Source organism: Chlorocebus sabaeus, chromosome 22 (genome assembly GCF_047675955.1).
Source record: "Chlorocebus sabaeus isolate Y175 chromosome 22, mChlSab1.0.hap1, whole genome shotgun sequence".
NCBI lineage: Eukaryota > Metazoa > Chordata > Mammalia > Primates > Cercopithecidae > Chlorocebus > Chlorocebus sabaeus.
In genome coordinates this window covers 76,954,489-76,967,131 of record NC_132925.1, presented here as the reverse complement: position 1 = coordinate 76,967,131, position 12,643 = coordinate 76,954,489, and the positions used below count along the sequence as shown (strand labels likewise).

Genomic DNA, 12,643 nt, shown 5'->3' with positions numbered 1-12,643 from the left:
TATTGTGTATTATTGTTGCCTTACAAATCTATAACATGTATTTGACATAAGTGCTTTAATACTGGGTGACTGTAGTTCTGATTACAACATATCACAGTGATTTATATTTTACATTTATTTATATATTTGTTCATTTACTTGAAATTGTGAAAAGACAAAATCACATAGTGTTGAAATGCCATATACACAGTATGTCCTGACCTTTCAATGGGAAGAGGAGAACAAAAATCTCAAATTTACTGAGAGTGAATAAAGTATAAATAATCATGAATTTTAAGAACCAGTATCAAGAAATATAGAGGCCCAAGGATGGAAATACAGAGATGAAATCAGTACAGGGAAGGAGTTCTCACCTCAGAGCTATTGACATTTTGGGCCAGATAATTCTTTGCTGTGGGTGGCAGTCCTAGGCATGGTGAGATATTGAAGTAGGATTCATGGCTTCTAACCACTACATGCCTGCAGCACTCCCCAGCTGTTACAACCCAGAATGCCTCCTGACACTGCAGAATGTTCCCTGGAATGGGGTTAGGGGTCAAAATTCCCCCAGTCAAGAACCGCTCACTGTTATTGAGAATTCATTTGCTAACATTTCTGAAGCACTGCTTTCTGTGCCCAGTGTACTGTATCCATCCTCTCAGTTGCTCCTCAAAGGCAACCTATGAAGTAGGTATTAACCTCATCTCCCTTTGTCTGAGGAAGAAAGTGAGGCTAAGTCATTTAGTAACTGCCTTTGATCACTCCATTAGGAAGCACTAAGGGGTTGGTCTGATTTCACACTGGGGTTGGTCTGATTTCAAATCTTACCTCTAAACTACTATGCTATTACGTAGTGTTTTTCTCAATCTTCATTTAAAGATGAATGGTCTATAGTTTATGAACTGCCTTCAATCAGTTTTCCTTTCCCTTCCTTCCACAAACATGTATCAGCACTAACTATACGTCAAGCAGCTGTACTAACTGAAGGCTGAAGAGGCTCTGCTGCCTATGCTCATTTTACTTCCCTAGATCCATTCTCTTCCCCTTTCCCCTCTGCTCTGCTCAGGGATGCTGATTTCTATAGACTGCTGTAACCAGCTTTCTTGCCTGATGCTTTTCTGTTGAGCTTAGTTAATGAGAGGCACCAGCAGGAGATCAGGGTGGGAAGAGAGAGAGGTTGGAGTATTTAATCTACTGACTCCTTCCTGCCAGATAGACTTTGGCACTTCTCTGTCTAAAACCACAGTTCTTGTTGAGTGGCCTGTCTTTTGTGCTCCAAGTTCTCACCGGTAACTTCCTCCCCTGCCTCTACAAGCTATGGGCTCCCTGCTGTTGCTAGCCCCAGGGTGTTTCTCCATCCCTTATAGCTTTTCCTTGCTCTGTCCAACCTTTTCTAAATAATCCCTTCATTATGTACCCCTCAATTACCCAGTCTGGGTGAGGCAGCTGTGTTCTGCCAGCTGTGTTCTGCTATGACTGATACAGAGGAATGAAAGACACTAATACAGCACAAGAGCCTAACCCTTGCCTGGGAAAATTTGCAAACTATTTGGGAGACAAATTGTTCAGACCAAATAGCTAAAGTAATTACATTCTGAACATAGAAAATGTACAGCATACTAACAATAGTAGCAATAGTAAAGACTTTCATTGAGCATCCACTTTAAACCAGGGCATTCAGCCTGGGCAACATAGCAAGACCTCGTCTTCAGTTAAAAAAAGAAAACGAAAAAAATGAGCCGGGTGTTGTGGCACGCAACTGTAATCCTAGTTACTCAGAAGGCTGAGGCAGGAAGATTGCTTGAGTATGGGAGATCAAGGCTGCAGACAGCTGGGATTTCCACTGCACTTCAGTCTGGACAACAGAGCAAAATCCTATCTCCAAATAAATAAAAAGAAACAGGGCATTAAAGTCTTCCTCTCACTTAGTTGTGACAATAACTCTGTGGGGTGTATGTTACTGGTCCCCTTTATGGTTGAGGAAAAAGGATTAGAGAAATTAGGTAACGTATTTAAGGACATACAGCTAGTAACTGGCAGAGTATGTTACTGAATTTAATGATCAAAGTAGAATTTAACTAATATTAACCTCAATTGCAACCCAATGTGATTTTTTTTAAAAAAGGAAACAAGCAAGCATTTTTGAGAGAACTGTTTGCAGTTGAAAAGGCACTAATTCAAATGACACTAATTTAGAAATTGTCCTTGCTCAGGCAAGGAATCAGGAACTTTTCCTGAATAAGATTCTGGAATAATTATTTCCTCTCTAATATTTATAGTCTCGGGACAGTGAAGGCTACAGTCCAAAAGGGATCACTTTTTCAAATCAAGGGCTTTGAAATTAAAGATGATTTCAATGAGTCTTTAATTCCCATATTTTAAAGATAGTTTGTGTTCCTGATATATTATTGCACAAAATGGGTCTATCAGGGAATAAGACATTTTGACCCAAGCATTTGACCCTGCCATTTCAATGCTACAAATGTCTAAATGTCTTGATTACAAACATTAATCAGACTTAAATCAACACCGGAGAATCTTCATCAAGGCAGTTGTTTCTTGGACACATATCAGTAAGCCAATTTAATTATTTAATCAAATTTCCTTTTTTTTTTTCTGTCTCCCAAGCTGGAGAGCAGTGGCACTATCTCAGCTCACTGCAACCTCCGCCTCCTGGGTACAAGTGATTCTCCTGCCTCAGCTTCCCAAGTAGCTGGGATTACAGGTGCCCACAATTACACCCAGCTAATTTTTGTATTTTTAGTAGAGATGAGGTTTCACCATGTTGGCCAAGCTGGTCTCAAACTCAGGAGTTCAAGTAATCCACCTACCTCGGTCTCCCAAAGTGCTGGGATTACAGATGTGAACCACTGAGCCTGGTCATTATTCTTTAATCAAGTTTCATTTCCAATTTCTGAATCTTTATTTTTATCAATTATTTTCATAGGGCTGAGCTTATTTCTTTTGAAAATCTTTTTTTTTATTTTTTGAGACGGAGTCTCGCTCTGTCCCCCAGGCTGGAGTGCAGTGGCGTGATCTCGGCTCACTGCAAGCTCCGCCTCCCAAGTTCACGCCATTCTCCTGCCTCAGCCTCCTGAGTAGCTGGGACTACAGGCGCCCGCCACCTCGCCCGGCTAATTTTTTTTTTGTATTTTTAGTAGAGACGGGGTTTCACCGTGGTCTTGATTTCCTGACCTTGTGATCCGCCCACCTTGGCCTCCCAAAGTGCTGGGATTACAGGCGTGAGCCACCGCACCTGGCCTGAAAATCTTTAATACATATTTACTTCATCTACCAGTTTTTATTCACAAAGATTTCAAATATATATTGCCACAGTGATTTTTTCATTGGCCATTATTTCTACTGAGGTTCATTTTTCTGGGTCAACCGTTATACATCTAGATTTTGTCAAGAGGGTGCTATTTCCCATCAATTTTTAGGTACTACCAACTTGATATTTCTTTTTTCCTTTTTTTTTTTTTTTCTTTTTGAGACAGAGTCTTGCACTGTTGCGCAGGCTGGAATGAAATGGCATGATTTCGGCTCATTGCAACCTCCACCTGCTGGGTTCATGTGATTCTCCTGCCTCAGCCTCCCGACTAGCTGGGACTATGGGCACACATCACCAAACTCAGCTAATTTTTTGTATTTTTAGTACAGATGGGATTTCACTATGTTGGCCAGACTGGTCTCGAACTCCTGACCTTATGATCTGCCCGCCTCAGCCTCCCAAAGTACTGGGATTACAGGTATGAGCCACTATGCCCTGCCCCAACTTGGAATTTCTAAATGTTGAACATTTCTAAATGGAATAAAATGCTGAATATATCTAAATGGAATAAAAATAATAAATGAGATAAAAAAATGCTAGCCTTATGAGAAAACTGTGGTACAAGATTTTGAGTCTGACTCTCCAGGAAAATGAGACTTAGAGAGGTCAAGAGGCAGAGAATGAGAGAGAAAAAGTAAAAGTGGAGAAAGAAAGACAGGCTGAAGCTCTCCTGGTGGTCTGGTTACCTATTCTTAAAAGTCTCCCGGGTCAAAGGGTGGGATCAAAAAGTCCCGCTTTGGGCCCAGGTTGATTGCTATTTGTCATCATCATTCTTTATTTTCCTTAGTGGCATCCAGCTATGTCTTATTTGTATAACTTCTCTTAGGTTCCAGGGTACCATTCTCATGGTTTTCCTTCAGTCTCCCCGACCTTCCTTCCCAGCATCCATGATTTATTCCGCCTCCTTTGTTTGATGTCAAACGTTGGGGAGTGCCAGGGCCCTGTCCTGGGTATCCTTTACTCAGTGTCCTTTCTCTTTAGATATTATTGTCCAATAGGTGGCCTTAAGTGCCACCTCTTATGCAAATGACACTCAAAACTGTATCTCTAGCCTTGACCTTCCACTAAGCACTAGACTCTTAGACCCAATGCTTAATGGGTGCCTCTACCTCCATGGTGGAGTACAATATGCATCTCAAACCTAACACAGCCCAAACAAAATTCTGAATTTTTCCATCCTAAACCTCTTCCTCCTGCAACTCAGTAAACAATACCACCATGTACTCAACTGCACAAACCAAAAAATGTAGACACTATTCTTGATTTAGCTTTTTCTTTCTTTTTCCTTCACTTAATCCATTGTCAAGTTCTGTTGAGTCTATTGCCAAATATACCTCAGATCCTACTACCTCTGTATATCTGCATTGTTGCCACTTGAGTCCTTGTCACAGTCCTTTGCTGATCAATTGTCCTGTTTCCTCATTGAAATCCCAGCTCCTACTGTTGCTTTTCATACTTCCCAGATGTTAGTGATCTTTTAAAAAAATATATTGAATCATGTCACTCCTCCTGCCTGAAACATCCAATGGCTTCCCATTGCACTTAGAATAACATTCAAACTGTTTCCTCTGGCTCAGAAATATCCACAAGAGCAAACCCCTGGGCACCTCTGTGATGTTATTACCTTTGCCCTCTTTTACTGGATGCCAGTGCCACAGGCCTTCTTTCTGTTTCTCAAGCAAGCCAGTCTCAGGGTTTGTCCTATTTCAGAGCTTTTCCACAGCAATCATCGTTACATTTGCCGGGAACACTCATTCCTCTTATCTCATGTGACTGTTTCCTTCTGTTGTTCAGGTTTCAGCCTAATTGTCATCTCCCCAGACTGCCCAATCTAAAGTAGCTCCCGGAAGGTCTCTATTGCACCACCCAGCTTTAACATTATACAAAGCACTTATCACTATCCGGTATTTTTCTTATTAATTACTTGAGCAGTCTTCTGTATTATTCACTAGAATGTCAGGTCCATAAGAGGAGGGATGAGGTTTGTCTTGCCTGTTGCTGTATTTCCATCCTCTGGCACAGTGCCTGTCATATCATAGATGATACATAATATCCATGAAACAAATATGTGTATGGTAATACCATACACATCAGAATATAAAACTGTGGATGTTTCTTTGATAGACTCTCACCCCCACCATTCTGAATACATACAATTACATCTTGACATAAAACATTGCTTTTTAATTTTGCTGCAATTGCCACAATATAGCCATATCACTCACAAATAATCTTTGAATACCAGGATTATTTTCGAGTGGTCCACATTGGCCTGCATATTTTTTGAATCTACTTACAGCCACAGACCAGGATGCAATTCTAACTCTGCTGCTAAGGACCTGTGTGATGCTGGTCAAGCCACTACCATTAGGGGCCCCTAATATGGGAAATGACCTTCCCTGAGATCCCTTTCAGCTCTAAACAAGCAATGGAGAGTAGTAGTTAACAGCATGGTTTTGGTACCAGATGGACCTGAACTAAAAACCATTTTCCATGTAAGGGAACATGGGCCTCAGTTTTTCCTCTAAAAGGTAAGGACGATGATGTTATCTATGGCCAAATAATTGAGCAATTTTATTCACACAAGCACCCAATATAACTACCAGTTTATAATGAGCACTCAAAGCATATTAGTAGTAGTGGTCATATGATATTATTATTATTATTAATATCATCATCATTAATGAGTATCAATTTCTAAGAAGCAGCTTTTCAAGTACATGCCAACTAAATATTAAAATCATTGGGGGAAATTCTCATGAAAGTATCTTATTAACTTCTTTATTACTTGGATTGGTTTTTACAAATGGTCTGTTGTCTGTTCTTTCCCAGAGTATGAATTTCTGATAATCATGGAGAGAACAAAATGACTTCCATTATCCAGCTAAAATACAGCTCTGTAGCAGAATTAATCCATGTCTTTGCATGCTAAGTCATAGAAAACTGAATAGCTGTATCCTAAAACCATAGCTTCACTCTTGAGGGTCTTTGTTCCCTGTAAGCCTCCTTTGCTGAATATCCCACTGTCATTTCCTGGGTTTTCCACTTCCGGTCCACAAGTAGAAATGCTGCCCATTTGTGATTGTGATGGTGATTGTGAGGATGCAGGGCTCTTATGTGTGTTTGGTGCCTAGCACAGAGCTGCACACAAAGCGCAAAGGAGGCTGTCAGTTAAGCTGAGCTTTCTTCTCCCCCTCCAATTCAAATGAACCTGATACAAAATCCAAAGGAACTGGTACTGGTGGTGGGGAAACAAACCCAGAATAGAGGAATAGTAGTTTATGTAACCAGATTCTGTTTATAAACCAGCCCTTCTTAAACTGGGACCCGTGGTTCTTAGCTTTCATCAAGCTTTCTTAGAGGTTGATGCCCCAACAAAAGCTGAGTCAGTGATGTAAATTGCAAAAGGAGTTGGAGGGAAAGCACATTTGAATAAATCAAGTCAAACGCTCCACAATATTGTTAATATTTAACTAAGAAAGTAGCCTAACATTTTTACCTAATTGCTCTCTCCTCTTTTTTCCACATATTCTACCCACTCCTCCTACCAGCCAATCTTATTAAAAAAAAAAAAATCTGTAAGCCAACATTCTCCTGCACTCCTCCAGAACTGCTCATTGCATAATCACTTCTAGAGTTATCTGCTTGTCATTTCCATCTCTCAGAAGTACACACCATCCACACTGGAAGCCTCAAGAAAATGCATGCATTTGGCACTATGGATTTATATTTGTTGTTTAGAAATAATTGCAAGCCCGCCATTTGTAGATTAAGGAATATGGCATATGACTGCCGAAAGCCCTGCATTATAAAGTCTTATTTCAATCCTACCCCATCCTTCAAAGCCCAGTTTAAGGCTTCCTAAGACCTTCTCCAGCAGTCACTTCTCTTCCTTCTCTGACAGGTGTGCCACCTCATGTTTTGCTCAGGCAGCTGAACAATGGCATCGATGCTGTAACTGGTAATTCACAATTCTTTCATACGGGGCAAGGGCTGGTGCTTATTAAATCCTCATCAGCTGATTTTTGTTAGAAAGTATCTTTCTCCCCAAAATGAGGACATCCGTTGTCTCTAAATTTCATAATTTAAGCAAATTAATTTATAAACTCAAAACAACAGAAAGGACATTATGTGAGAGTATGAATTAAACTTTACAGATACTAGTATTTATTTGTCTTTAATATTTTAAGACCGCTTTTATCTACCTCAGTGTTTTTTAATGGCTTAAATGTCTTTTACCTACCTATATTTCCTCCTAAGACTAAATAATATGTTTATCTTATCTAATGGTATATATAAAAGCAAATTACATTAAAAAGATTTTCATTATGAGGTAAAGTATTTACACAGTAACGCCAAGTAAAAGAGGCAAAATACATAATTATATAGATATAGTTTGGCTTCCACTGTTAAAAAATATTCAAAAACAACTGGAAGGAGGTACACAAAAAAGTTAACATATGATATTTATTTTTGGCGGTGGAAAGACAGGTGATTGTTAAGTTACTTTTGTATACTTTCCTGCATGTGTACATTGTATACAATGTGCATTATTTTACTATATAATCAAGTAAATGCCACTTTTTAAAAAGTCTTTTTGCCTTAATACATAAGGTGGCCTGCAAGTGAGGTGATGCTGCTCAAGCTGTCTGGCTAATACGTCCAAGTTTCATCAGTGAGTGAGTACTAGAGCTGAAATCTGAACACAGAAACTGTCACTCCTTAGAAATGATCCCTTCCTGCTAGAAAATGAGTTAATTAAAAAAGCCATCTTTTCTATTTAGAATTGGGGTAAAGGTATAATCACACATCAGGAGCCATTCAGCTTCAGATGCGCAGGCAATTTCATTTTAAAGGCAGCAAAGAAAATAACTGGCATGTGCTGTTTCGGGCAACATGTGCTGTCTAGATGGTTATATAGGCATTATGCAAGTCACTCATAGGAGCAATTAAATGGTTCAAAATGCATCCTCTCTATCTTCTGAAAGAAAGCTCTTTTAGGAAATTGACGTTGGACCCCTTTCTGAATTATAAGTGAGTGGATTATGCATCTCTCCATATGAGAGAGCATTTGAAAGCATCAGACCGAGGGCATGGGTCTCCAGGCAAATGATTTATGTATGTATGTGTAAGACCCTTTTAGTTAGTGACCCTCCTGATTCTCTGACTTTCTGGTAGAAATTAAATGAGCTGTTTTCTGAGGCTGTGGATGGCGGATAAAGCACAGGATTAGAAGGGCCCAGGACAAAAATGTTTAAACACAAACAAATGGAAAAATATTCCATACTCATGGACTAGAATAATTAATATCATTAAAATGGACATATTGCCTACACCAATCTACAGACTCAATGCTATTTCTATCAAATTACCAATGTCATTTTTTACAGAATTAAAAAACTATTCTAAAACCTATTTGGAACCAAAAAAAGAGCCCAAATAGCCAAAGCAATACTAAGAAAAAAGAATAAAGTTGGATGAATCACATTACCCGACCTCAAACTATACTACAAGGCCACAGTAACCTAAACAGCATGGTACTGGTACAAAAACAGGCACATAAGCCAGTAGAACAGAATAGAGGACCCAGAAATAAAGCCACACACCTACAAGCATCTGATCTTCAACAAAGTTGACAAAAATAAGCAATGGGGAAAGGACTCCTTATTCAATAAATGGTGCTGGGATAGCTGGCTAACCATATGCAGAAGAACAAAACTAGACCCCTACCTTCTACCATATATAAAAATAAACTCGAGATGTATTAAAGACTTGACTATAAGTCCTAAAATTATTAAAATCATAGGAGAAAACCTAGGAAATACCATTCTTAACATCAGCCTTGGGAAATAATTTATGATTAAGTCCTCAAAAGCACTTGCTACAAGAAAAAAAAAATTGGCAATGGGACCTAATTAAACTAAAGAGCTTCTGCACAGTGAAGGAAACTATCAACAAACAACCTACAGAATAAGATAAGGTATTTGTGAACTACGTATTTGACAAAGGTCTAATATCCAGAATCTACAAGGAACTTAAGCAATTGAACAAGCAAAAAAACAAATAACCCCATTGAAAAGTGGGCAAAGGACATGAACAGACACTTCTCAAAAGAAAACATACAAGTGGCCAACAAACAGTAGAGGCTGTGCTTTGTTTACTACCAAATCTCATGTGCTTTGCCTTGTTGCCAACACAGAGTAGAAACTCAATAAATTTTTATCGAATGAACAAATGAATGAATGAATGAAATGTGTGGAACTTTTCAATGAGAGACAGTGGCCATATATCTCTCTTATCTCTGCACACAGTTAGCACTTACTAAATTTATATTAATCTTACTATTGAAGCTTTGAAATAACAAGGTAAAAGATAGTTGCAACTGCACTAAATCTATATAGGCCCTGAAATCCACTGGTAGATGCCAAAAGTAAGCACTTGTAATAGATCACTTGAGAAATTCATTTCCCCAATCCTGTCAAACTCATTGCTTTCTGGGCCAAACCACCAGTCTTTGAAAGGTGATGTGAAGATCTAAAAACACAGTAAAAATGTAACAAAAGTCACATATGTAACTTTAAATTTTTATAGCTCCCTTAATAAAGTAAAAAGAAATAGATGAAATTTTCATAATATGTTTAACTTAATACATTCACAATATTATCATTTAAAAACATAATCAGTACAAACACTCGCTCACTTGGGCAGCACGTATACTAAAATTGGAATGATTACAAAGAAGATTAACATAGCCCCTAGGCAAGGATGACATAAATTCGTGAAGCAGTTCATATAAAAATTTCTTTTACCTATTCAGGTGATAATTTACTTTTTTAATACATAATTTCTTCTAAATCCGTGTGTTTCACATGTATGGTTCATCTTGGTATGGGCTTATAATTTCCACACGTCTAATTCAATCCTGGGAAGAAGTTACACTATGAGAGAACCTGGATTATGGTGGTTCTCAAACTTACAATTCCTTCAAAACTGTCAAGCCATATTCTGAAAATACAACACAAATTTGTTGCTGCAAGACCATGTTTCAAATGAAGCTGGGGTATACTTTATCCTCTGTCATCCTTAGGAATTATCTCCATGAAACTTAATTGCTAAGCACAGGGAGTACCCACTCTTTTCCTCTTTCAACTCTTTTCATTACTCTAAAGATCAAAGCAATTAGTCAATGAAATGAATCACTAAACAAATTGTAACATTTTAAAAGTTAACTCCATTTTGACACAAACTTCACAAGACAGGTTTTGTGGGACTTCCATCTTCTTTTTGGTCTCTCTCTCTTAGCAGAGCTAGTCAATTCCTTTGAAATTGTACTGTCCTTTTTACATGTATATAGTTTCGTAAGACAAATTAAATTTCAATTTCTTAGTATTATGGGAGACTGCTGTTCTTAAAATAAATGAAGATAAAATATGTAGGTAAATATTCACTAACAAGGTACATACAAGATTAATCATGGCAACACAGATTATAATAGCCCTGTACTGGAAACAAGCAAAATGCCAATGAGCAGTAGAATGGGTGAAATATTGTGTGATAGTCAATGGAATTCTACACATACTGAAAATCAACTACTGTTACATAAAAAATTTAACTCACAAATTAGTGAGTGAAGAGGCCAGTCACCGAGACATCACACTATGATTTCATTTACATAAAGTTCAAAACTAGGAAAAATTAATCTATGGTCTGAGAAATCAGGATAATGGTGACCAGGGGTTGGGGAGAAGTGATTGGTAGGGGGGAAGGATGGGTCTCCCGGGGGACAGATAACATTCTGTTCCTTGATCTGGGTGCAGCCTACATGGGTGTGTGCATGTAGGATTTATACAATTCTCTAACATTCATTATGCTTCAATACCACTTCCACAAAAATAATCAGACACATGAGAAAGTTAGAAGCTTGCTATCATATACTCCCGCCCCATGTGTTTCTGTTAAAAATTGGTCCTATTGTGCTGCTTCCTGCTTCTACCTTTTTGAGTTTCTAACTAAATCAAGGCAAAACAACTGATAGGGCTTTTAAGTAAAAGGCATGTTTTTCTCTGAGGTTGTGTCTTTCCTTCTCTCTCACTCTCCCTTCTCTTTCCCATGCCTTCCTGCACCCCCTAGGTCCAGGTCTTTCTCTTCTTCAAGCAAATTTACTTAAAAGAAGGAAAGATAAGTAATAACTATACTTTTCTGATTGGATGAGAACAGCTTTGGGATGTATCTGCAATCTTCAAATTGATCTTTTTATGATGATATGAAGAACTTGAATGGTTAAAGTATTTATTGTTGATTTCTCATTTCATTCTCTGATTTGGGCTATAAGAGAGATCAATTTTTCTCTACCCACTTAACTCCTGTAGAGTGTGGCCATGGGAGATGCATATATTTTAATAAAGCTTTAAATTAACAATTGCATGATACTCTGACCTGCTCTTACTATGAAACTTAGCATACTTATAAGAAATATTCTTATGGCCAGAAGGAAGACAAAATGTGTTATGCATACCAAAGCCTATATGTAGTGGGAAAAAATTCTTTCCTATGTTAACTGTTTCTGAACTGGTGTCTCTTTAGGAAAAGGTTGAGCTAACTGAAGGCTTTGGAGGCAGTCCCCAAGGAATTGACTACTTGTGGGCTTAGAGGTTGTCTCTCACTCACCACCCCCACTGATCCTCAAATACATTTGTTTACAAAAGTGTGTATGTTATTATTCTTCCCCATCCAGGGAAGTAAGTTGGGTTAAAACAACCTTATTTCCAAACATTATATAGAAATTACAGGAGATGACTTAACAACAACAAAAAATTCAATGTGCAGCTTAGGACAGCGATGTAGAGCAAACACATTACTCTGGGGTGAGGAAAAGGAAGAAAACTTCCCCTTGATGATAACTTTAAATATTTATATATATATTTAAAGCAGCCATGGCTAAATGAAGCCTTCCCAGCACTGCTAGATAAACATGACCTCACTACCTTTGCAGGAACCTACCTTAGTGCAGAATTGTAAGAAGCTGTGCATTCAGAAAGCCTCACATTTTTCACAGGAGAGCTTTAAAAATGCAATTTCTCTTGGAGCAAACCAAACAGAGCTGACACATAGTAATCACTCTTTTCACATTTCAGTAACTTGTGCTAACCCTCCTAGTTTTCAAATCTCTTTAGTCCATAGTAACAACGATCTGCTAGTGACCCAGATGCTAAGCTGAAGCCCAGGTTTTCCTCCTCCTCCTTATCAAAATATTCTAACCAGAGTTGTGAATGAAGTTAAGGATCTAGTAAAACTTTTTTTGGCCTTTCTCCACCTCAACCTAGGAGGAATCAC

At 38.3% G+C, this 12,643-nt stretch overlaps 1 protein-coding gene and 1 pseudogene across 13 annotated transcripts in view; one reads left to right on the top strand and one right to left on the bottom strand.

Moving 5' to 3' along the window:
* CADPS (calcium dependent secretion activator) overlaps positions 1–12,643 on the bottom strand; it is a 483,060-nt gene that overhangs the window by 415,279 nt on the left and 55,138 nt on the right. The window lies entirely within an intron of this gene.
* Positions 10,003–10,115, top strand: LOC119626026 (U6 spliceosomal RNA; annotated as a pseudogene).